This window comes from Saimiri boliviensis, chromosome 16, assembly GCF_048565385.1.
Source record: "Saimiri boliviensis isolate mSaiBol1 chromosome 16, mSaiBol1.pri, whole genome shotgun sequence".
Lineage (NCBI taxonomy): Eukaryota > Metazoa > Chordata > Mammalia > Primates > Cebidae > Saimiri > Saimiri boliviensis.
In genome coordinates, this window is record NC_133464.1 from 82,118,352 (window position 1) to 82,145,357 (window position 27,006).

A 27,006-nucleotide genomic window follows, 5' to 3' on the forward strand; every position below is an offset into this window, starting at 1 on the left:
TTGAAAGGAAGGCTTTAACACAGTAAAAATCAAGTCATCTAACAGAATCCATGGTAATAACCTTAAACCTTTCTTCCTTGCCTAGGCCTATGAAGTAAATTTTCTACAGCACCATCCTCAGCTATTACCTCCACTCACATTATAAACTGTTAGCCAACAGTAAGGCAAGGGCTTTTATTATGCATTGGGGTGGGGGTCATAGTTAAATTTTAGCAAAAGATAGACACAGGAAAACAATAGAAGTCAAAAAAAGGTTTCCCTAGACTTGCTCTGGGATTATACAGTCTTAACTGCCAACATGCAGTTTCAGCAGCGAACACTTACCAAATTTGTAACATCAACAGAGATTTCTGAGACCCTACTATGTGGAAGACATTATGTCAAACCTGAGCTGAAGAACAGTCTTCTGCCTTCTGGAAGCTTACAATCTAACTTAGTCAAAGAGACCATGAGATAAGGACATCTGCTTATCAACTAGGGATAATACAAAATTATGCTTCAGTCTTCAAAGCTTCCCATATGACTGAATACAGTAAAATTATAAAGCTTATAGTTATTACTGAAAGGAAAGCACAGCTAACCATATGATTTTTCTCAAAGCCAGTATGTAGGCATATCTAAGTGATTCAACCCAATACCTGAAAGCACTACTATAACAGCATATCAGCTCAGCAAGGCACTCCATCCACAAGGTAATTAATGTAAACAGCTGCTGTTTACATTTGGATCTTTAGTTCTATACCATGTGGATTCCATTGTTTTTATTACCCTTTATCCCTAGCTGGTATTTCTCCAAGTTCTTGTCAATTTGTTCTTCCTTTTTGACACAAAATATTATTTATTACAACTATAAATTGTCTTTCTTCAACTCAGCCCGTTTTGTGGTTTTTTTTTTTTTACGTTTTTCTTTCTTTTTGCATTCCACAGTACTGCTTGGGAAAATGGTATTATTTATGCCACGGTGAAAGCTCTGATTATCTGCCGCCTCACTACTCTCCTTCCAGATGATGGAATGCTAGCTGTATTCCTCCACTCCCATAACTAACTAGTTAGCATGAGTTAACAGATCTATCAGCAGAATAACAACAGTTTTCATTTTTTAATTTACAAAGAAGACTTTGAAACACACAGTAAGAACTTTCTGTAAGGTCAATATATAGGGTAGTACTGACTTTGCGAAAAATTCCAAAACTGCTTGTCACATATATTTCTTCAACACACAACCACCAGCAACTAAAATTTCTGAATAATTATCTCACATCTTTCTTTGCTGCCTGTGAATATTTCCTAGATAACCGAACATAAAACTGAGGAATACTTGACAAATTCCTTAACTTAACAGAAATAATTAAACTCAAGGCAAATCATCTTTTACCTGGTAATTACAAAGAAATGACTGAAATTACAAGCCAACTCTGATAAACAATCCTTAATAAATTTCTATAATACTAGTAATTCCACTGGTTAACGACCACAACTCTCAATAAAGTGCAGTGCGTTTACCTATACAGATTAACAGAGACCACACAGTCTTCAATTCAAATTCTAGGACTAGTTTCCATAAAAACTGTGTTCACTGCATAGTACTGGAAATTAAGGTCACCTTTTTCCTTTACAAATAACCACCTTAGAGAAGTCTTAGTGTGTATATTCCTGGAATTAAAAAGACGCTCTTTCACATTTGCCACAGTCAGGAATTTTCATAACCTTGAGATGGTTTATCTGTTTTCCAGCAGAAACCACCAGTCACCAAGCAAAAGAAACAGGAAAAGGAAAAGGTTCACCATTCTGTTAATTTACCAGTCCCTCGAAACTAAGTGATTAATATACGATGAGAGGGAAGAGAGAAAGTGGTACCTGGAAAGAAGTGTCTTTGTTAGATGCTTGATCTCCATAGTCCTGCAAAACCAAGTGTGTATCTCTTTCCCCTCCAGGGAGGTGGGGGAGGTACCACTTGGAAATTAGAGGGTTAAGTAAACATTATAGGAAGCCACAAGTCCAATGCACTGAGCCCAAACACACTTCACTGAATTGAGTTTTCAAAACCCTTTTTGAGTGGATCACATCTCTGGTAAGCAATTTCAGCTTCTGCACTGCAAATCAGTCTGGGCTACTTGAGTGGCAAGCACACTTCTGACTCTTACTATCTGCTGCTGCTGCTGTGGCTAACTGAGGAGACTGAATGAGGCTTTAGGTAGGCTCCAGATCATAAAAGCAAACTACAACGAAGCTAGAGTGGCTTCAAAAGATGGTCAAGGCTTTAAGAAGTGGGAAAGGGATGTGTAGAAATGAAATACAGGGGGTAGAGTACAAACACCATAGTAGAGTGTGCTCAAGGTCATTCTTCTGAAAACCTGTTCAAAGAAATAACAAGTAACATAATCAAATTCATAATTTAAAAAATAATTTTCAATGAAATAAGGAATTTTCAATGAAAGATACTACCTAGCAGAAAATAACTCCTACCTGGGCTTAAGGATCCGTCAACTCTTAGCTTCAACCCCACTTCTGCCTACTCTAATTATGAACTACTTTGCATCTTTAAGTATTTCCATTTTGAGTCAAAACAAAATAATAAACACTACAGGAGAAAGAGCCCTAGACTAGAATCAAGATTTCTTGACTCAGCTTTACCATTCACTTGCCATCTGTGACCATAAGAACCTTTCTGTTTCTTACCCATTACAGAAAATAATTGTTTTTTCTGTCTTTGCTTGCTCCCTTTGCAACTTGTCCCTATGTGACCAGGGTCATCTGAGTAATAGGCCACCTTAGGTGGTGGTGTACACATCAAATGAGATCACATAATTAAAGACAACTAATACCATAAATCATTATGCAAACATGTACTCTTATGAAAACTGATAGATGCTATCCATAGTGACTGTCCAAATTGCTTTACCATGGCTGCTACGATCTTTTCACTAAGACCCTAGGCTTCAAATGACCATTTTAGCATTAATTTCTTTCTGCCCCCATTTCAAGCATCCATAGAGGAGCCTGTCATTATCTTTCTTACTAATTATGCTCTCAAGGTATCTATCCTATTAGAATATATGTTATTAGCTGGAAAAAGAGACCTACATTGTTTTTGCCCTGTCTTCCAAGGTATGGTCTCAAAACACACACAGATCTGAAGGTTTCTTAGGGATTTTCTTTCTATTGCTTCTTTCTTTACTCGGCTGGTTACTGGGCAATTTTCTATTCTTGGTAAAGTACTCAGCACTTTATTTATTTACATTCTCTTACTTAAGTATGCTCTTTAAGTATAACATTTTGGTGTAGGCTTTCTTTTTTAGATTAGGAAATCAAGGATCACAAGCTAAGAAATGTCCCCGAATCACACAACTAATAAGCAACAGAGCCAAGATTTGAACACGAATCAGTCTGGCCCCAAAGCCCCTGCTCCCGACCTGTCTCATTAGGTCTTAAGAGGCAACTGATCATTCAGTTCAGAGCCTGAAACCTACCCAAGAGTACAGGTATAGTCAGGAACCATCCATATATAATTGCACTTAGCTATTGCCAACTGTGGTCAGAAAGCAAATAACATTTATTAGAAGTGAAAAAGAAAAGAGAAAAAGAAGATTAAATGAGCTAGAAATCACACTCATGCAAAAAAAAGCATCCTTTTAAATCCTATACACTGGCTTACAGTGAACCACAAACTTGGTTCAAGAACTTCTAAAGAAGAAGCTCATGGATTATAGAATTTAGTGTCTATAAACCCACAAATCTACCAAATACTCAAACAATATTCCTTTATTCCTGACTCTAAAACCTGAAAATAATTTCAGCAAAGATAGTTAAGTCCATACCTGGTAACGTCCTGTGCCAAAGCAAAGGCTGAAGAATCACTTTATTTGCCTCTGTATTTGATATTCTAAATGACGCCTTCTATTCTGATTACATATATCAAAGCCTAGTTTATAGCAAATGACTGTCAAGGAAAAAGAATCTTTAGTAGGTGCTTTTTTTTTTTTTTTTTTTTTTTTTTTAACCAAGAGATTCTAATAGTTTTCCACTCATAACACACCTATTTGGGACCCCTTCCCCATAAAAGCAGTGGTTTTATAACTTCTTTTAAAAAAGCAGAACCTTTTTTAAAAAAGAAACTTTAATCAAAACACTAAGCAGCTAAAAGAGAGTGGCTCTGATTAGAACAAAAGTGAGTTTTCCCACTGATTTTTCTGGGGAAATAGATCAAAATGGCTTGGTCAACTCAAATTTTTCTGGTTTTCTATTCATCCAACTATAAAAAGAAAAAAAATGTGGCTGACCTAGGTTAGTTGCTCAGATTACTACTTCAGAAATTCTGTTAACTTAAATTTCAACGAAATTTGTAAAATCTTAAGAGGATACTCAGGTTAATCAAATTCTATTCAACTTAGGAAAAGAAACCACATTCCATCCATCACATATGGTTTCCTTATTTTATCAAAACCAATACTTTCAAAATAATCTTTAAAAACAGAAATCTGACCAGGTACAGTGGCTAACACCTATAATCCCAGCACTTTGGGAGGCCAAGACAAGCAGACCACTTGAGCTCAGGAGTTCAAAACCAGTCTGGGCAACATGGCAAAAACTCTCTCTTCTAAAAATACAAAACATTAGCCAGGCATGGTGGTACATTCCTGTAATCCCAGCTACGAGGGAGGCTGAGGTGGGAGGATCACCTGAGCCCAGAAATCAAGCCTGCAGTGAGCCAAGATTACACCACTGCATTCAAGCCTGGATGACAGAAGACCCTGCCTGAAAAAAAAGGAAGAAAAGAAATTTCAAAACTACCAGAAATAACTTGAGGTTGACCTGAGAATTAGGCAGCCCCCAAAATAAAAACAAAATATCAACAAGCTACAAAAATAGCACATGAAATCTAATACTTCAGTAATAATATTTGAATGCTAATTGGACCTGCAAAAGAAATGTTAATTTAATGCTTGTTGAGTTTTAGACAAAGCCCATGGAAAGTTTAGCACCATTCCTTGAGATTCAGGTGTTTCTGAAAAAGAACTAAACATCTTGAGAGAAGCAGAAAACTGCATATGTTTTAAGTTATATTATGCTACATAACTTCTGACAAAACCACAAAAGGCAACTTTTGGATACATTTATATTAATAAGATTCTACCCTAATACTCTTAAAAAGTAAAAGTTGCAGATTTTTTAAGTGAAATCTTAGATAATGGAAAGCAAAAATGCATAGTAAGAACTGTCTTAATTACTGGAAATGCAGGCACCTCTAATTTTCAGTATCTAAGGTAGGAATTTTCAATCTGTTGTCTTCCCTGAGCCATAATGGAAGAAGAATTATCTTGGGTCACACATAAAATACACTAAGGACAGCTGATGGGCTAAAAATAAATAAATAATAAATATAACAGAAAGAAAATCTCATAATGCTCTAAGAAAGCTTACAAATTTGTGTTGGGCTGCATTCAAAGCCATTCTGGGCCACATGCAGCCCACAGGCCATGGGTTGGACAGCTCGATTTAAGGTTTTGAAATACAATCAACCTAGAAAGCATCTTCAGCATAATTCATGCTTTTTCTGGGCTCATTTATTCATTTCCCTTGCCAGTTCATTCATTTATGATGACCAAGCATAATCAGTACTCACACTAAACACCAGGAACACAGTCTCCTGTGTTTGTTTGTTTGTTTTAAAAAAAAGGGTAATCACAAGTGTCTACATCATACAGAACACTGGGTGAGGAGGTGGGGGAGGGCTGTTACAAAGAGAATCATGTTGTTTCTTTTCTCTCTTCAGGAATTCACTGAGACCCAAAAAAAAAAAAAAAAAAATAGTAAACTAGGCAAAGTAACAATGTAGGTGAGATACCATTATATCTGTAAAACGACCCAAAAAGTAACTGTCTCTTCCATAAAAGAATGCTATTATTTTCAACCTTATTTCCAATCCTTGGCACTTCAATTTAACATGCATCTGGAACCAAACTACCCAACTATATATTTCATAGACTATTAAAATACTTGAATGTATTTGTCTACTATCCAAAATTAATGGTAAGCAAAAAATAACTATAATTAAGTAATTTGTTTATAATAATCATCACCATCTTTCCCCCTGTCTAGGCCTGGATATTTTATTTGCTTTTGTATTTTAATCTAGTTTCTCTCTTCTTAAGGCAAGAGGATCACTTAAAGCCAGGAGTTCAAAACCAGCCTTGGTAGCATGGCAAGACCCCCATCTCTAAAAAAAGTTTTAAAAATCAGCCAGGCCTAGTGGCACACACCAGTAGTCCAAGCTACTCAGGAGGCTGAGGTGGGAGGCATACCTGAGCCCAGAGTCTGAGGTTACAGTGAGCTATGATGGCACCACTGCACTCCAGCCTAGGCAACAGAGCAAGCCCCTGTCTCAAAAAAAAAAAAAAAAAGGAGGAGAAGGAGAAAGAAAAAGAAAAAGGAATGTATCCCAGAAATAAAAGGTTGGTTTAATCTCCAAAAATCAATATAATAACTACTATCATAAAGAACAAAATCACATGATCATCTCAATAGATGCAGAAAAAGTATTTCCCAAAATCCAGTGTCCATTCATGATTGCTGATTTGCTAAAGAAAATGTGTTAATTGATATCAAGAACACTACAGTATGTGTGTCAATGGAGACACAATGAGGAAGCTAAGGCAAAATACATGAAACAAAAGAAGTTTATTACTCACAGGTCCCAGAGAGGTTAGCATGCCAAACAGAGATAGACAGGAGGTCCTGAGACAGGAGAATGAAGCAGCAAGAAGGAGAGGGAGAAAGAATTGTAGAACTACATCTTTGTTAAGAACATTATCCCTTATGCCTTCCCTCAAGAGTTGTGAACTGGCTAGAGAAAACACATATGAATGAGAACTTATTCACATGACTCTGAGGCTGACTGTTAAGTTTTATTATGGTCGGCAGCTCATGGTGTGTTCATTTTGGGTCAGTGAGATGAGCCACGGGTAGGCCATATTGCAAAAGCTGCAGGGAGAGGAAGTTTTAACTAGACCAAAGATGACAGGGAATGACAGGTTACAAACAATTTATGTTAGGCCTAAAATGGATGCTAAGGTAGCAAGTACATTAAACTTATCATAGCGATTAAAAACTCCTGGACAAAGAAGAAAACTTCTTCAACCTGATAACTCATTTACAAAAAACAACTAACATCACACTTAATGGTGAAGGACTGGATTCTTTCCCCCTGAAATCCAGAACAAGGGTGGAATCTCTAATCTTATAATTTCTATGCAATATTGCAAAGGAAGCTCTATCCCATGCAATAAGGCAGGAGGGAAGAAAAGAAGGGGGGAAGGGAGAGAAAGCATCTAGGTTGGAAAAGAGGTAAAACTGTATTGATAGTCAATTTCACGATGACATTTTATGATCCTATATACATACAAAATTCTAAGGAATCCACAATAAAACTACTAGAATTAAAAGACAAATTCAACAAAGTCACATGATACAAATTAATATACAGAAATCAACTGTAGTGACTGCAAAGAGGAAACCTAAGGGAGTTCCTCTGTGCTGATGGAACAGTTCTCTAACTTAACGTGGTAGTAATTATATGAATCTATACATATGATTAAACTGCACAGAACACACAACTGAGTACATGTATAAACTAGTGAAATCTGAATAAGGTCTGTAGATGGTACCTGGTTTTGATATTATACTATAGTTATTTAGGATGTTACCACTGGGGGAAGCTGGGTAAAGAGTAGACAGAACCTCTGTGTACTATTTTTGCATTTCCGATTAGTCTATCGTTTCACAATAAAGTTATTTTTAAAGTTAACTGTATTTCTACATACTAGCAACAAACAATGAAAATGAAATTATAATCTTCAGATGATTTTTTTCTGAAAACTTTGGGAATGACTGACTTAGGCTTTTTTGAGAGAGCAAATACAGAAGTTACATGAGCACAGGATGTACCATACTACAAACTATATCTGAGGGAAGTTCCCAAGTATTACAATCTCCTGGCAATCATTAAAAATTTTCAAAGCCCATGTGCCACTTCAGACCATCGCAATTTCTGAGACTAGGTCAAAGGCAACAATTCTCAAATTTATGTCTCAGGACCTCTTACAGCTTAAGACCCCAAGACAGAGTAAAAATAGAAAAAGAGAAAAAAAAGAAAGTAATGAAACAGGAATGTCTTGAACCCAGGAAACAAGAAAGAAAAAAAAAAGAGAGAGAGAGAAAGAAAGAAAAAGTCACAGAGAAGGAATTAAGATGTCCAAGGGAGAATAACAGATTCGAATGAAAACTTTATAAAGGGCATTGAGGAAAATTAGAAAAATAATCATGAGAAAGTGAAATTTAAAAAGAAGTATGAAGGGTCAAAGCAGAAGTGAATAAAAAGGAAATGAGGCAAAGAAAGTTAAATATTCATATAATACAAATACGTACACCTCCAAGATACATATACATCAAACTCTGGAAGATAGTCAAAACACTAAAACAGAATATTTAAAACAATACTCCAAGAAAATTTCTGAAAATAAAATACCTAAATCTACACATTTTAAGAGCTGGCTGGGCATGATGGCTCACGCATGTAATCCCTGCACTTTGGGAGGCCAAGGCAGGTGGATCACGAGGTCAAGAGATAAGAGACCATCCTGACCACCATGTTGAAATCCCATCTCTACTAAAAATACAAAAATTAGCTGGGTGTGGTGGCACATGCCTGTAGTTCTAGCTACTTGTGAAACTGAGGCAGGAGAATCGCTTGAACCCAGGAAGCAGAGGTTGCAGTGAGCCAAGATCATGCCACTGCACTCCAGCCTGGTGACACAGCAAGATTCCATCTCAACCAAAAAAAGAGCCAACTGGGGAAAACTGACCAAGAACAAACAACCCCAAGGAGGAATGGTATAAAACTAATAAAATTCTGGAGGCACAGGAGAGACACTGATCCGGTACATTCAATGGAAACATCAGGGCTTGAGCCCCACCTAAACAAGGGATGACTAGAGAAACTTAAGCAAAAGGACTGATTACAAAGTGAGCATTTTCTGTATTTAACTGTAGAACTAAGAATAAAAAACAAGACAGAAAAATGAGCTCATCCTGGGCTGGCAAGCTACAGGCCATGACATCTACAGAGTACTCAGTGCTGATCCATGAGTACTACAGCTGGGAGGCCCCCAACCCCATCCACCTCACTGTGGACCCAAGCCTCCAGAATGGCCGCATGAGCATCAAAGCCTATGTTAGCACTTTAATGGGTGCCCCTGGGAGGACCATGGGAGTAATGTTCACACTTCTGACAGTGAAATACACATACTATGACACCAAACACATTGGAGTCTGCCTGATTATGAAAGCCTGCTTTAGCCCCAACCAAGTGACTGGACTCTCAGCGACTTGCAGCAAGTAGGAAGGGCATCAGCTCACATCCAAGATGCCTCGAGCAGTGTTGCAATATGCAAAGGATGTACTGTCTGCAAAAGTGCCAGCTGACAATACTATGGGCCGCTTCCTGATGAGCCTGGTTAACCAAGTACCCAAAATAGTTCCCAATGACTTCAAGACCATACTCAGCAGCAACATCAATGACCTACCTGGCCAACCTCACACAGTCACAGACTGCCCTCAAAGAGAAATTTGTAAACCTGTGAATGGTAAATTTTGTAATTTTGTAAATTTAAAAAAAAACTTCTGTAAATTAAAAAAAAAAAAAAAACTGACTACATAAAGATAAAATATTTTCCACGGGGAAAAAAACCAGAAAAGTCAAAACTAGGTGAAATATTGTAAAATATATCATACAAAGGAACACTATTCCTAAGGCAAAGAGAAAAAACTTTTAAAAAATGAACAAAAAAGGTGCAAAAATTCTATAGATATAATGAGCAATAGACAATTCTCAAAATAACATAAAAATTTCCCTTGAACATAAAGGATGCTCAACTACAATCATAATAAAGGCAATATAATTAAACTACACAAAGCTTTTTTCACTCATTAGATCGGCAAAAATTTGAAAGCTTCACAATATACTCTAGTGAGCAGGCTACAAAGAAACAGGCACTCACACACTGCTCAGAGCAATGCAAAATGGTACTATCTCTACGGAGAAGAATTCAGCTGAGCCTAACAAGATTACATATACATTTATCCTTCAACCCAGAAATCCAACTTTGAAGACTTTATCCCCAAGTTAAACTTCCTGCAACACAAAAAAACATGAACAAGGTTATTCATAGCCACATTATTTGTATTGTAATTACGAAATACTGGAAACTACCTAAATGTCCAAACACAGAAGACTGGTGACCAAACTGCATTATATTCACACTACGTAAACAGCACTATACAGCTGTAAAATTAATTTTGAAGAGGTGCTCTGGAATGTGATACAGAGTAACTAATTTCTAGGGTATGTTTGAAGTGGAAAAAAAGCAAAGTGCAACAGGATTTATACAGTATGCCACCTTCTGTTTTTGAAAAAAAGGTAAGTAAGAAAACATGCATGTATTGTCTTAAACTAGAAAACTGAGACTGGTTATCTACAAGCGGGGAAAAAGACAAGGTCAAAGGGATGTGCGAGGGAGTGATACTTCTCTGAAACTACACGGTGTTTGTAGTTTTGTATCAGATTATGTTAAAAAGAAAATTAAATCAACAAGGACCCTAAAACAAATGATCAAGTGGCAATTTAAATGAGTAACAAAACCACACTTAAGGAAAAAATTTGTCCATTTAACCTAAAGTTAAAATATATTAGCATAAATGTTAATAATATCTTGTTAAAAATCTTTACTGCCTGTAGGATCTTTTAGGCTGTTCTCTTTTTCATAGCTGACATTGGTAATTTGTGTCTTCTCGCTTTAATTTATTAATCTTACCAAAATTGATTGATATCATCAATCTTTTCAGAAGAACAGTTCTCTACTGTGTATTTATTTTCTATTCTATGAATTTCTCCTTTTTTAATGTCTAGCTACTTCCTCTGGGTTTAGTATGCTGTTCCTTTCTAAATTCTTGAAACTGATGTTCAGATCACTGAGTATTTTTCAGGCTTTCTTCTTTCCTAACACATGCATGTAAGGCTATAAACTTTCCCATGAGTATGACTTTAGCTATACCCCACACATTTTTATATACCGTATTTTTCATATTAACGCTAATCAACATATTTTGTGAAATTTTCTAATTCTCATTGTAATATCTTCTTTGATCATGGAATACTGAAAAAAGGTTTTCTAGTTACCTTTTGCTATTGCTTTTAGCCTAATTTATAGAACAGTCTGTTTGAATTCAATCTTCTAAAATATACTCAAACTTGCTTTTGCCAACAAGCTGATAGCTAGTGTCCAGTCTACTTACAAAGAATGTGTATTCTGCAGGTAGGTACAACATCCAGACACACTGAGGCAATTTTATTAATTGTGTTGTTCAAATCATCTATATCCTTTGTTCTATCAGTCACAGAGAAAGTGCAAAAAAAGAAACTTCCCTCTACGATTGATTTTATTTTCTCTCCCTACTTCTTTTTATTTTATTTATTTATTTATTTATTTATTTATTTATTTATTTGAGAAAGAGTCTTGGTCTGTTGCCAGGCTGGAGTGCAGTGGTCTCATCTCAGCTCACTGCAACCTGCGATTCCCTGGTTCAAGCGATTCTTTTGCCTCAGCCTCCCAAGTAGCTGGGATTACAGACATGTGCCACCATGCCCAGCTAATTTTTGTATTTTTAGTAGAGCTGGGGTTTCACCTGATCTCCTGACCTTGTGATTCGCCCACCCTGGCCTCCAAAAGTGCTGGTATTACAGTTGTGAGCCACCACGCCCAACCTTTACTTTTTTTTAAATCGACAGTATAATAATTAAAATTATCTCTAGATGATCTAGACACCCCATTATAGAAAACAGAAACGTGAACATCCTCTTCTACACTAATTTAAAGTGGCAGCAATTTTTTCAGCTAATTATTATCCAAAATAGCTTAATATCACCTATCCCAAAAATAAAATCATTTTTATACACATCCTTCAAAGTTTAATTGGGTCATATCCAATAACTCCAGACAGCAGACCAATTTGCTTAATTACTGAGAGGTACATTGTGCAACTAATTCATACTGCCAGCCATACGGGGAAAGTACCAATAATCTACAATACATTCCACAGACAAATTACTGAGACGTTTCTACAGTCCTAAACTTCCCAAACCAAAATTACTCTGGTTCTCCTCTCTACAAAGATGGCAAATATTCCACCCTTCAGTTCCCATGGTGCTGTATCCTGCTGAGCTAAGATACCACCTTAGTACCACTCTAACACAATGCTCCAGACTGCAGTTGTTGGCACCAGCATGTGATCTAAAAGCCACCAACCACTCATCTTTGGATGCCTACTTGCTCACGTGGTTAAACAGGTGGGGAAAAGTCCTGTGTGCAAGCAGTCCTTCCAAGAATCTCAGAGCTTGATCAGTGCCCTCCAAGTTCTCAGGTCAATCTTGATCAGTGCCCTCCAAGTTCTCAGGTCAAGGTGTCACCTTTGGTTTGGATCAGGAACCCCTGCCATACCATCCAGGGCCCCTTTTGCTTCTCTGTCAGCAGCAGTGCATTACAGTGATCTCTTTCTTCTGCTATGCAGTTACTAACAGCTCCTCATGGCAGGAACTACTGATTCATCCACAGCTAAGTGCAGCCACAGCACTTAGCAATACCTATAGCACATAGACCCACACCTTCTACCTTTGTCTCCTATCTAGCCTCTATACAACAGTCCTAGCAATCCTCTTACAATCTAACTCAAATATCATCACTTCCCTGCTCAAAACCTTGCAATGGCTCTTCATCTTACTCATAATAAAATCCAAAGTGCAACACAGTCTATAAGACCCTATACAACCTGTCCCTTTACTACCTCTGCATGATGCATCCCCCTAACCCCCCTGCTGCCCCTCAGGTACCTCAAGGGGGCACTTGCTGTTTCTCCCCAAATAACGCTCATTCCCAAAATATTTGCCTGGCTGCTTCACTTCTTCACTTGTGTTTGCATCTCTGTTCAAATGTCATCTCAGATAGGCTTCCCTGACCACCTTATCAAAAACAGCAGTCTCTGATACTTTCTCTTCACTCGCTTTGCTTTCTTACTACATACACACACACACACACACACACACACACACACACACACACACAGCTATATACTAAAGAAAGCACAGTGGCCGGGTGCAGTGGCTCAAACCTGTAATCCCAGCACTTTGGGAGGCCGAGGCGGGTGGATCACAAGGTCAAGAGATCGAGACCATCCTGGTCAACATGGTGAAACCCCGTCTCTACTAAAAATACAAAAAAATCAACTGGGCATGGTGGTGCGTGCCTGTAATCCCAGCTACTCAGGAGGTTGAGGCAGGAGAATTGCCTGAACCCAGGAGGCGGAGGTTGCGGTGAGCCGAGATCGCGCCATTGCACTCCAGCCTGGGTAACAAGAGCGAAACTCCGTCTCAAAAAAAAAAAAAAAAAAAAGAAAGAAAGCACAGTAAAGAAAGCAAAGCAAGTGAGGGAAGATATATATATATACACATACACACACACACACACACACACACACACACACACACACACTTTAACATGTTGTTTATTAGCTTTCTTCCCTACTACAATGTTGAGTCCCATCAGAAAAGGGAGAAAATATGGGTTCCAAAAAAAGGGTCAGGGATTTTTAGTGTAAAGGACCAGATAGTAAATATGTCGTACTGTGTGAGTTAACCTCTGTTGCCACTACTTACCGCTTTCAGCCTTGCACTAAAGTAGCCCCAGATAAGAAATAAAAGAACAGACAAGTCTGTGTTCCAAGACAATTTTCCTTACAAAATCAGGAAAAGAACCAAATATGGCCCACAAGCTATAGTTTACCAACCCCTGATCTAGAACAAGCTTGCCATGCAGGATACTGATTTTGAACTAACCAACCACCTTGGTCTCTAAAGCTACTTTTAATTGACAAAATACTGACAGTCCAAGCTCATCAGTAACAATAACTTCAGACTATCTTCTATACATCTTCCACCAAAAAATCCACCTGAGATCAATTATATTCCTAAATGACTGTTTGAGGGATATGAAGTGTGCTTATTCTCACAACGAGAAAATATATAATAAACCATATCAGTCTGACCCTCCAAATTTTGATTACTGTACTTTTACTTCATTTAAGGACATTATGATAAAACAGCCAAACAAGGACCACTGTTCGATGTAACACATGAATGCCACGGAGCACATCACCTACTACACCTTTCAGTGTAACCAGTTCAAAGCCCCAAGTGTGAAATGGGGAACATATTAAGGAAAAGAAACTGGTATGTTCTTTATGGATGGTGAAAACAGCATAGAACTGAGGATGATTTCATTTCACTGTGGCCACCAAGATGCTCACCCCAGTTCCCAGTCAGACTGGGGCAGAGACTAGTTATGCCACCAATACCCTGCCAGCAACCGTGCATTACAGTGATCTCTTTCTTCTGCTACGCTATGCTTTCTTCTGCTATGACCTCTCTTCTCCTGGGATGTATAGCTCTGCTATGTGTCCAGCCTAAAGTAAGCTAAGAGAGGCCATGTCTGAGTACAGCTAGTAGGATGAGAAGCAATGTGTGCTGGTCCATAAAAACCTTCCACAGGACTGTCCTCATTCCCCACCCACTGGCTGAACTGAGCAGTTTCCCAGTTCCCATAGGAGGCTAAGTCACAAGGTGGAAAAAAGCTGACTACCTGAACAGCCATGTGGATGCCTAACCCATGACGACCCCAACATAAGCTTCCATATGGGTGAGAAACAGTTGCTTCTTACTCTTAGTCACTGAAATCTGGAAATTATTAAAGCAATCCTCATGTCTAAAACACTGAATATGGAGACTAGAACCTTATTGAAAGTAGAGGTTTTGTTGCATTCATTTCTGGTCCTTATATACTCCTGATTTTCATTCTTTATATTTACCTTTATTATTATAAGCTAAACCAGATCTTCATTTAATGACATAGAGAAAAGCCTCCATTGCTTATGTTTGATAAATCATCTCAAATAACAAAAATCTGAATAAAGTCTATATTCCACTTAAACCAAATTCTATTTGTAACTTTCATTTACACATGGTTTATCTAAATTATGCGCGTGTCCAAAAAGAGAAAGAATGCTCAGTAAATATTCAAATGCAGGGCAATATTGTCTCAAATGAAATCTGACCATCATCAGAAACCAAATAGCCTAAGAAATAAAACCGCAAATTTCTAAACTCCTGTGTGGCAAGAAAAAGTAACCATAAATGTAGCTTAATGTGAAGTAGCTGTTCTAAACTCTTCGGTGCCTAATCCCTAAACAATTCTTTCAAAGGATGTTCTGAAGTTTTGTAGTTTTCATCTTTTTTTTTTTTCTTTTTGAGGGGTGTGAAGAAGTTTTCAATGAATACTAGGTAACACAATGAACAAACAGCAGAGCAGCTAGAAAGATTTTAAACAACTCAGGCATTAACTTCATTTCCATTGATAAACTTTGTAACCATTCTAACTTGTAATGCCAGCTTTTGAAAAGGCGTAAGGTTTCAATAATCTTCCTCCTTGGGATATCTCAAAGAACAATTCACATTCTAGGGAAGACTTGGAAAACAATGTTGTTTGCAGTATGTAATTAAAATCTGAAGACAGCTGTTTGGGGAATTAGGGAGTTTCTGTATATTTCTGGGTTTCTTATCAAAAGCTAGTATAATTAACTCTAAAAGATATATGGCAAATACTATATAGAAAACCAAGAAGGCAGATACGTTTTAAATTCTACAGGGCTGGGGTTTTTTTTGTTTTGTTTTGTTTTGTTTTATTTAATGTGTTTTTACATTTATATTGAAAACAGACATGTGTTCTATACTGGAAAATTACAATATTTCTGCCAAAATTAAGATATTACTTTAGAAGAGATGTAAAGTCAGTCTCTTCCTTCTCATTGTAAGCTGTGCAATAGGCACAACCTCTCTCAGAACAATATAAACATACTCATAAGTTGCTCCCTCTCTCTTTACCATCTTTATGGTTAATGGCATCCATCAACTTTATTAGAACAGAGTTTCTTCCATGCACCACAGGAAGCAAGTGAAATCCATGAGCCCTTCCATAAACATTCTTATTTTATTTTATTTTATTTTACTTTATTTTATTTTTATATGAGAAAGTATCTCCCTCTGTTGCCCAGGCTGGAGTGCAGTGGTGTGATCTCAGCTCACTGCAGCCTCTGCCTCCCAGGTTCGAGCACACTGGCCACCCAAGTAGCAGGGATCACAGGCGCCCGCCACCATGCCCAGCTAATTTGTGTATTTTTAGTAAAGACAGAGTTTCAGCATGTTGGCCAGGCTGGTCTTGAACTCCTGACCTCAACTGATCCACCCATCTGGGCCTCCCAACGTACTGGGAATACCCTGTCCAGCCCATAAACATTAATTCTTTTTTTTTTAATTTTTTTAATTGCATTTTAGGTTTTGGGGTACATGTGAAGAACATGCAAGATTGTTGCTTAAGTACACACATGGCAGTGTGATTTGCTGCCTTCCTTCCCCTCACCTACATCTGTCATTTCTCCCCATGCTCTCTCTCCCCACCTCCCCACCCCCGTCCCTCCCCCATTTCCCCCCAACGGACCCCAGTGTGTAGTGCTCCCCTCCCCGTGTCCATGTGTTCTCATTGTTCAACACCCACCTATGAGTGAGAACATGCGGTGTTTGATTTTCTGCTCTTGTGTCAGCTTGCTGAGAATGATGGTTTCCAGGTTCATCCAAAATAAACATTAAAGCCTACCACTCTGAGAGGCTGAGGTGGGAAGATCACTTGAGCCCACAAGTTACAGACTAGCCTGGATAATAATAATAACACCTTATCTCCACAAAAAAATATAAAAATTAGCTGAGTGCAGTGGCACAAGCCTGTAGTCCAAGCTACCTGGCGGGCTAAGGTAGGAGGATCACTTGAGCCCAGGAGGTCAAGACTGCAGTGAACCAGAGCCTACAGTCTGGGCATAGAGTGAGACTCTGTTTCAAACAAACGTTCATTCTAACTTAAGATAAACTATGCCCCAGCAAAGAGTTGCAACGCCAATTCAAGAGCTGAAACCTGCCTAGGTAATATCCTAACACAGGACTATGTAACAAAACAGGCAAAAAAAAAAAAAAAAAATCCTTGTCATGTACATATTTTGAGAGGTTAGAAAACAAGTGATGTTACTAGAGCAAAATGGTTCAGATCATACTGCGTAAGTTACCCAGTAGTGATCATGTCCTGCTTATTATATAACCTTTGAACCAAATAATATTTCACATAACATTTTCAGTCAATATAAAAATATTTGTTGAGTATCTACTATGTGCAAAGAATGAACCACTTCATCCATTTAGCTGATAAAATACGGCCACATTGATTCCAGTTCAGTCAATCACACCCATACTTTGGTACTGCAATATAATTTCACTGAGCTTCTGGAGTGCACAAAATGGATAACAGCTCTCAATGAGAGGATGCTATGAGATGAACTAAAATGGAACTGCCGCAGCATGCTAATAAAATCTTCAGCATGCACTAGAGCAACTTTTAAAAATCCAATTCAGTTTTCAACTGCTAGAAAACAGAAGTATTCGAAGATCAAAGATCACTAAGGCAGTGAGAGGACAGCCAGTGGGAGAAAGCACCAAGTGTTACCACAGTGAACTAAGTGCAAGACCCAAATGAAGGTCTCTGTATGACTACGACATTCAAGAGGTTATCTGGCAAGCTGGAACACACATATTACACAAAAATTACATACAAGGCACCACTCTATGTGGTTCCTGCCAACAAGGAGTCTGTGAGCTAATTAATTAGTAAGATAATCTATCCTGTTTTACCTCGCTTGAATAGAAGCTTTCTGGGGGCAGCAGCTTGGTCATGTTAAACATTCTTATCACTGCTAACTAGAACAGTACCTCAGATACAGCTGGCATACAAACGTGTGGGCTGACTCGAGTATCTAAAGCAAAAACTAAAATAAAGAAAAAAAAATACTAAAAAGGTTCAAGAACATATAACACAACAGAAGATATCTTCAGATCAATTTCAAGATCACTGCTCCAAGGTCAGAGGGCACCCTAAGAAAAGGTCCCAGGGAAATTCCAGAAATTACAAAGTTGAAAAATCATCTCAGATGCTGAGCTCACAGCCAACGCCTAGAAGCCCAGAGGACCTAAAAGATTAAAAATACCCTAGAATGTCTGTGATGTTTAAAATGTCTTAAAATTTGAAAAAGAAAAAAAAAAAGTCAACATAAGAAAAGAGCTAATCTCCCAGAGAAGAGGAACATATGCAGGCAAAGAGAAGAAACAGAAGCATCTTTGGATCCAAAGATTAAGGCTGAGTGCAGAAAAACTTTTTTTTTTTTTTTTTTTTTTTTTTTGAGATGCCGCCCAGGCTGGAGTACAATGGCATGATCTCAGCTCACTGCAACCTCCACCTCAATGTGGTTCCTGCCAACAAGGAGTTTGTAAGCTAGTTAGCAAAATAATCTACCCTGTTTTACCTCACTTGAATATAAGCTTTCTGAGGGAGGAGCTTGGTCATGTTAAACATTTTTATCACTGCTAACTAGAACAATGCCCCAAACGTAGTTGGCATACAAACATGTTTTCAAGCAATTCTCCTGCCGCAGCCTGCCAAGTAGCTGGGATTACAGCTGTGTGCGACCACACCTGCCTAATTTTTGTATTTTTAGTAGAGATGGGGTTTCGCCATGTTGGCTAGGCTGGTCTCAAACTCCTGATCTCAGGTGATCAGCCTGCCTCAGTCTCCCAAAGTGCTGGGCCTAACTATGGAAAAATTATTCCAATCTAAAAACATCTATGAAGTCGGGGCGATGCAACACTTTGGGAGGCCAAGGTAGGAGGGCTGTTTGAGCCCAGGAGTTTGAGACCAGCTTGGGCAACAAAGTGAAACACTGTCTCTATAAAAAATAAAAATAAACGCATCTATGAAGACAGGCAGATAAGCTCTGACACAAAACAAACAAAACTGGCACTGCCGTAAGTAGCAGAAAAAGCACTGGCAGGAGAGAGTATTCTGTCAGAATAGGACAGCAAAGGAGGACAGTTAGCCACAAAGGCATTATGACCCAGAGACACATCGGCACCTGGGAAAAGACCAGCCTGAGAAGCAGCCGCCCTGCAAAGGAACAACCAGTCCTCAGAAAAGCATATCTTGAAAAGGAATACAAAAAGTATTAAGACAACAATTCAAAAAAAGAAAAAATAAAGTCACTGCTAGTAAATAGAGAGGAGGGGGAGGGAATCGGGGAGGGGAAGGGATGAGTGGGAGAGGAAAGAGGACAGGGGAAAGGAGAAGAGAAAAGAGAGGGGAAAGGAGCCTGCACCAGATGCCCGCCACCATATAATGTCATTCTCTCCTCTCTATAATCAAGTCTGGGAAAGAACCAGCTTCCCTCTCTCAATACCCTTCACTCTAATCCACAGCAATGAAGCTCTAGAGACTCCTCACCAAGTTCATTCATCATGTCCTCGGGCTAACTCTGAAACCAACCTTTCTCTCAGTTCTTTCCTAGCTTTTCAACATGCTCAAATCCCTCCATTTAAAAAACAAAAACCAAGTTCCCCCTTCACCTGCCCTCCCTATAACCACCCCTAACTACCAGCATCAAACTTCTTGAGCATTGCTGTCTACACATGCTGGGCTCCACTTCCCCACTCTCACTCACTATTAAATCCTGATACAAACTGGCCTGCCCCTCCCGTCCCTGTCATGTCACCGTTGCCTCTGCTGTGCCCTGTACTACTAACGGGTCCCAGCAGCTGAGTATGCTCTACCTGCTGAGGTTTCCTCAGACAACATGATCCCCATCCTTCTCAGTCCCAGTGTGGGAGCCTATTATCTGCTTCTTTGTCAAACACAGGAGTGCCTCAGATCTCACTCCACACCACTCCTTTTCTTACTCTATACACACTCCTCAAATAACCTCATCTACTCCAACAGCTTCCATTAACAAATAACTGCACAGGCAAAGGCAGGAGTTTCAAAACTTTCTCTGTTCACCGCACCCTTAAAGTCTCAGGCCAAAAGGTATGCTTATTGCAGGCGTCCCCAAACTACGGCCCGCGGCATGTGGCCCCCTGAGGCCATTTATCTGACCCCCCACCACCACCACACTTCAGAAAGGGGCACCTCTTTCATTGGTGGTCAGTGAGAGGAGCACAGTATGTGGTGGCCCTCGAACAGTCTGAGGGACAGTGAACTGGCACCCTGTGTAAAAAGTTTGGGGACACCTGGCTTATTGAATAAAGAAAACGTTAACAATGTGGGTATTTATGTCCTAACAACTTGGTACCAACTTGAAAAAAATACACTTTGAGAGAAAATGGTACTTTTATTTCATTCTTAAATAACCACAAGTATTTATCGATATAGTATGTGTGCACCTGTTGAGCACTGCACAATTTCTCTCAAAACCTGGGGTCAGACTGGACGTGGCCTCCCTTGTTTCCTTTTCCACGCTGATTTTTACGTGGTACAGCAACCACCAAAAATCCCTCTTTACAAACATGAGGTCATCAAATGGAATGGAGTACAATCTAGTCTAGAAACTTTTAACTACCTTGAGCTAGTAGATTCCACAGACTTGGACAGACGGAACTATGACTGTTCTCCTCAACAATGTGAAACATCCCCTAGTCTCTCAGTTTGCTGTCGCACCTTAGCTGAAAGTCTGGGAAACTCTCAAACTGTTTGGGACAGTTTGGGACAGCTAGTAACTCTCAGGTGTGTCTCTCCAACCCAGACAACTCCTGATGTCTGGATCCCTAGTGCAGCCAACTGAACATGATGTCCCCTTGGCACCTGAAACGTAACCCAGCCAAGTGTGACCCATCATCTTTTCTTCAAAATGGATGCTGCTGTCCCCACCTAAGGACAGTGCCATCTCCCAACCACACAGCCAAAGCTGGGCACTGCCCTGAACTCCTCCCTGCCCCAACTCCCCTGCCACACATACACACATGGCCAATGATCAAATCCCAGCAATTCTACCTTCTCAAATTTCCCTCCTTTCAGCTTTCCCTCTTCTAATCCATTCTCCAAAGGGCAAATTTGACCATGTCCCTCTTTTGCTTACAATTCTTCAACCACTTCCTATTGCCCACAGAAGAGTCCGAACTTCACACAACAGGAATCACAAGACCCCACATGGCACGGCCCCTCATTACTTCTCCTCCCTCACTCCTTGCCACTTCCCTGCTCTTGCCTGCAACCACACACTGGACTTAACTTCTGGGGTTTGTGGTTGCTCCAGTGCATCACCTCCTGACCATCTTTGTACACTCTCTCCTCAACTTGGACTTTGGTCAATTCCTCCTCATGGTGCTTCCTCTGGGAGGCTTTCCTGTCTCTCTGAATGTCTGTAAGTTCGGGTTTATGGGCCTCTTGTTGCCGGCCCCTTTCAGAATTCGTACCATACATTGTAACCAATGGTTAAAACTCTTTGATACTGAAGTGCACAGCAAGCTCACTGGAGGCTGACAGAGGTATCTGTCCTGTTTCTCTCTGTATCCCCAGCATATATGAAAACTCTGAAGTGTACTGAATGAATAAAGCATGTGAATGAATGGATTAGGTCATGCATGAGGCTCCCGCATCCATCACTGATTACTGACTCTATCATAGTGGTTATTACATTTCACTGTAATTGCTTGTCTTGGTAGACTATGAACATCTTGAAAGCGCCTGTCTCTTATTTCTGCAACTAGTGATTAAAATAGTGCTTGGTACTTAGTAGGCATTCACTAAATGTTTTTTTTTTTTTTAAATAGATGGTTGTACATTTAATCTACAGCGTTAAATGGAAAAAAATCCAGAGGGATATACCCTATATTATAGTTACCTCTGAAGAACGAAATAGGAATAGGACAACAATAAGAAAAGAAAAAGAAAACCGAGACTTTTTAACCTCTATAAATCTCTATGTTGATATTGTTTATTTTATAATGTACATAATTTATGTATTACTGACATAAAATATTTCTGTATTACCATAAAGTCAAGCCACAGGTAAAGATCCAGTCCTGAAGAAGAATGCGTAGGGCGGTCAGAAGTATTTGGTTACACATGCTCAAGAGCAAAGCAAAAAAAAAAAAGCCTAACTTGAAAGAAACCGAGTCCTTAAAAAATCGGACTGAGAAGAGAAGTTGAGAGATTCAAGGTCTACAGCAATGGAGCGCCACCCCCAAGTGAAAAACACGATCTGTGAGTACTCTTCAAAGAAAGTCCTTGGTACTCCAAAGATGACCCCTAGTACTAGCCCATGAGTAAGGACAATTCATTTAATACTTATAATGCAATTATTTTAATCAAAACATCCCAATAACCAACCAAAAGCTTACTGGCTACATACAGGTTTCTACAGGAACTGTAATGGGTGACTACAAAGACACACTGACAAGAGACAGGAGGCTACAATGTTGACAAGACCACTTAGCAAAGTGTGGTCCACCTTTATTTTCAGAATTGTTGAAGACAGGGAAGCACATCACTGACTATTAGGTTGTACATTTTAAGCAAACAGATTAAAAAAAAAACAACATATGCTGTTAAGCAACTTCAGGTCAGCAACTGGAAATGCAAGAACAATTTCTATGTGTAGAAAGTTCTAGAATTACCACAGATTGGAAGGTAAATATACATAGTGGACCAAACGTTCCAATCTTTAAACATGAGGAAAGACACAGCTTTTGTGAATATCAACTAAGAAAATCTTTCAAAATGAAGAAAAATGAGTACTACACTGAAGTCATTAGAACCCTGGGAGAAGGGAGCTGGAGAAGACACAATGAGAATGCCTTTGGGAAAGGTCAAGCCCAGCTTTCTTTTGTTTAACCTCTCCAAGTAGATAAAAGAACTAGCTTTAAAGAACCACGGCATTGTTTAACTGCTAGAAAGGGAGAGTTGGGTAAAGCACATATAAAAAGAAGCAATAGGATTTGCCCCAGAGGCAATAGAAAGATTAGTCAATTACAACACTTGGAACTTAGTTTTGATAGGGTCGAATTTTAAGTTTTAGACAAACCAAGTTTTTCAGATGCAAAATATGTAAAATAACTATCCTCTCTCCCTTATAAAATATAGATTCTGAATCTTGTTAAAATATGCTCTGTTATGCATTTGATTTGAAGAGTTGCAAAAGGTGGTCTTTTTAATTTTCAGCTTTTGAAAACTCAAAGACTGTTGTTGGAAGTAAACTGCCAATTTAAAAATTAACCTTAAAATGAGAAAGAATTCCTATGATGCTCCCATTCATCCCTAACCCCGTCACATAGTTTCTGATTAAGAACTCTCCTCTCGACCAGGGAACTCTCCGTTGCAGAGGGGCCAGATCAAGAAGCAATCGCTATTGCCCGTCAGCATCACAAACCAAGAAGAATCTGCCCTCACTAAAGCCCAGCAGCGGAGGCGGCACGACCCCCACCCGGCGCGCGGGTAAAGTCTCCCGGGGATGATCCCCCCGGGGTGACGCGGCTCCGGGCGCGCGGTCCCCTGCACTCGCGGGCCGCCCACCTCCTCCCCTACACTCTGTGAGTCCAGCCTGGCATCTCAGGCCGGGAGCCACGCGGCCCCGCAGCCTCCGGGGAGAGAGCGCCCGCAACCGCCACGCACGCGGGCACCGAGAGGGCGCAGGCCAGGGCGGGGAGGGCCGGACCCTGGGGGCGGGGGACGAGCGGAGCTGGACCAGACCGAGAGGGCGCGCAGACACTGAAGGGATCCGAAGGTACCGGACGCGGGGCGGCCCAGGACGTCGTGCGTGGGGCGCGAGCGAAGGCCCGGGCGCCACTTGCGGCGAGGAGGGCGGGTGGCTGCACCGCGTCCAGGGAGCGCGCACCAGACGGCCGGGGGCCGGAGGCGCGGGAGAGAAAGGGCCGCCCGGCCGCGCCGTGACGGCGAGAAGCCCCTGCTGGCGCGGGAGCCGGCCGGGAAGATGCGGTTGGGCTGCGGGAACAGGCGCGGGGCGGCGCCAAAGCCCGCAGTGGGCCCCGCCGCCCGACCCGAGCGCGCGGCGATGCAGCAACTTCAGTTGGCCGTGGGGCCGCCCCTCCCCCGGCAGCCGCCCGGCCGGCAGCCGAGTGGGCCAGAGCAGCCTAAAGCGGAGAGCCGGGCCGGCCGCAGCCCTCACTCACCGCTCCGCGGTCCGGCCGCCAGCGCCGGGGCTCCGCTCCGAGCTCCATGGTCCCTCCGCGCCGCGCTGCCCGGCGCACCCGCCTCGCACCACACCGCACGCAGCGGCGCGACCGACGCCGCCTCCGGCCCGGCCACGGCCGCGGCCACGCCCCCTCCCGGCGGGGGGGGGGCCGGCCAGAGCAGGGGGCGGGGACTCAGTGCCGGCTCCACCAACCAGAGTCCAGTCATCGGGCCGCTTCGTCAGGATTGGCGAGCGCCTAGCCCAATAGGGAGCTGGCGAGCGCGCGGAGCGTCGGTGCCGAGGGGCGGGGGATTGCGGAGGAGGTGGCTCTCACCCTTCGTCCTCCGCCTCCCGCTCCGGATGAGGCTTAGGCAGAATGCTTTTCAGCGAGGAGAGGTGGCGATACTTCGGGCCAAGGGACCCTTGTGTCACCTCTGGTTGCTAGGTGCCCATTACAGTACCTTTGAGTTTGAGTGTATATCCTAATCCTCCCTGGGTGTTGAGGGCTCCTGCACAGAGGTCCTCTACCTGCAAGGTGTCAGACGTCCTGCAGGGCTGAGGCTTCAGGCAACCCTGGGAGGACTGTAGCTCTATCATGGGTTGGTTAAAATCGTTAGCATTCTGCCTTTAAATCTTCCCGTCTCCTTCTACACAGAATATTCTCTTTTTATCACCCTATCTCCAATCTCTCTCTACCCCAAATGTAAGGAAATCCACAATGCTTATTAAAAATAAGATATCCCTGAAACTGCCAGCATAAGCCCTGCCACAGTGGAACATAGCCACGTGCGACCAGATGACTGAGGGATAAACAAACTTAAAAACAGGAGGAAAGGAAAGGAAGAAAAGATAGAAAAGCCAAGTATGTTCTAGGTAACAAAGGAAAGGGGTTTAAAAATATAGAATAAAAATGTTATCTTTATTTTAATTTGCATGTCTTTATTCTTTTTATTTACCAATAGGATCACTAAATTGAAAATCTTTTAGGAAAAAATTTTAAATTCCAATGAAGAGTTCAAGAAAACACTAATTTAATTTGATTTGCTCTTGTCTTTACAGATGTGTAATAATGATCAACATCTGTCCTAGCTAGTGACAACTAAAAGTTGGACAAATGAATAGCACTTGATAATTTCATGAAAGTTTGCAACACCAGAAATGCAGCAGAGAAATCATGCACCCCTCTTCATAAAATGTCTAATCTATTATCCTGCATTACTTCCAAAGGAGGGATTTTAAAAGCTCTTCTTAAAGATGACGTAATGTGCCATCATAAAAAAATAAATAAATAAATGCTGGTAATTAACAAGGTAAACAGGATTTTGGTGAATAATCACAGTGACCCAGTATTTTAAATATTGATAATAGAGTGATAAATTTCTGCTGAATTGAAAGCTAAATTGGCATTCAAATTAAAATGACTTTCCTTCATTTCATCTTCACTTACCCAGGGGAATAGCTTCCATGTCTATATTTAGGTCATTAATTTAAAACTAAAAAATATGAAGGTATAGATACTCAGTGTGTTTTCAAGGTTGCTAATCATATTTTCCCTGGCTGCTCCCCTCTTCGATGACCCTAGCCTTATAAACTGTTACATTGAGTTTGCACTCACTGTTAGCCCTTAATCACATCATCCCAAAGTGTTCAGGTTTGTTTCGTATAGGTCAGTCTTGTCTCTCTAATTAGATCATGAGTTCCATGAGGATAAGGCCCTTATTTTACAGTCCTCTTTCCTCCTTTTATAATAACTAGTAAAGTGCTGAACATGTGGTAAATATAATTCTATGCCTTGTGTTGTGGTTCATAATACAAAGAAATTATTTCAAATACGGTCTAATGTAAACCAGTCCTTTAAATAAAAGTTGCAGCTGGTTGCAGTGGCTCATGCCTATAATCTCAGCACTTTGGGAGGCCGAGGTGGGTGGATCGCTTGAGGCCAAGAGTTCGAGACCAGCCTGACCAACACGGAGAAACCCTGTCTCTACTAAAAATACAAAAATTAGCTGAGTGTTATGGTGCATGCCTGTAATCCCAGCTGCGGGAGGCTGAGGCAGGAGAATCGCTTGAACCTGGGAAGCAGAGGTTGCGGTGAGCTGAGATCACACCATTGCACTCCAGTCTGGACAACAAGAGCTAAACTCCATCTCAAAAAAAAAAAAAAAAAAAAAAAAAAGAATCGCTCAGAGCAGTCTTGTTAAAGGATTAGAGCCCACCACTAATAAGTGCCTCATCCTTAATAAGTGATTGAAAAATGTTGCTGCATCAGGGAGTGAACTGGTAACCTGCAACAGAATCTTGACTAAAGTTGCCTACCAAATAGGGGTGCTTCTTATCACAAAACCAGAAATCTGGAGACAGCCCCAGGGCTTCTGTAACATCTCTTCTGTGGTGTCATTGTGTCTCAGGCTCCTTAGCCATTGGCTCTATGGTCTTTGTCATGTGATCTCTGTTTTCATCCTCACAGGATGCCTGCTTCCCTTCTAAGCATTGCATCACATTCAGGAGAATGGTAAGGGAAAATAGGTAAAGGGCAAAAGATCAAAGAGGTGCATGTCAACTGGGTCTGCATCTTTCTAGGAAGCTCTAAGCAGCACCTTCTTCTTGCGTTTTCTTGGCCAGGCAGATGTCACATGACCACCGTTAGCTGCAAAGGAGTCTGAAATGCTAAGTATTTAAAGGCTAGGGAATATTAGAGTTCTGTTAGTAATGGAAAAGAGAAATACAGACATTGGGTATGACAGTAGCAGTACCTTTGCTGAATAAATTAATTCATGACTGAGCCCTCACTCTTTA

At 40.6% G+C, this 27,006-nt stretch overlaps 1 protein-coding gene and 1 pseudogene across 3 annotated transcripts in view; one reads left to right on the forward strand and one right to left on the reverse strand.

Moving 5' to 3' along the window:
* The window catches only part of LOC101029819 (eukaryotic translation initiation factor 3 subunit F pseudogene), a 33,756-nt pseudogene extending 24,118 nt beyond the window's left edge, over positions 1 to 9,638 (forward strand).
* WASF3 (WASP family member 3) overlaps positions 1 to 24,347 on the reverse strand; it is a 121,443-nt gene extending 97,096 nt beyond the window's left edge. For all 3 annotated transcript variants that reach the window (XM_039473335.2, XM_039473334.2, XM_074387917.1), the window contains exon 1: positions 24,209 to 24,347. The gene's annotated coding sequence lies outside the window, so the exon portion shown is untranslated. The remainder of the gene's footprint in view (positions 1 to 24,208) is intronic.
* Between the last annotated feature and the right edge of the window lie 2,659 nt (positions 24,348 to 27,006).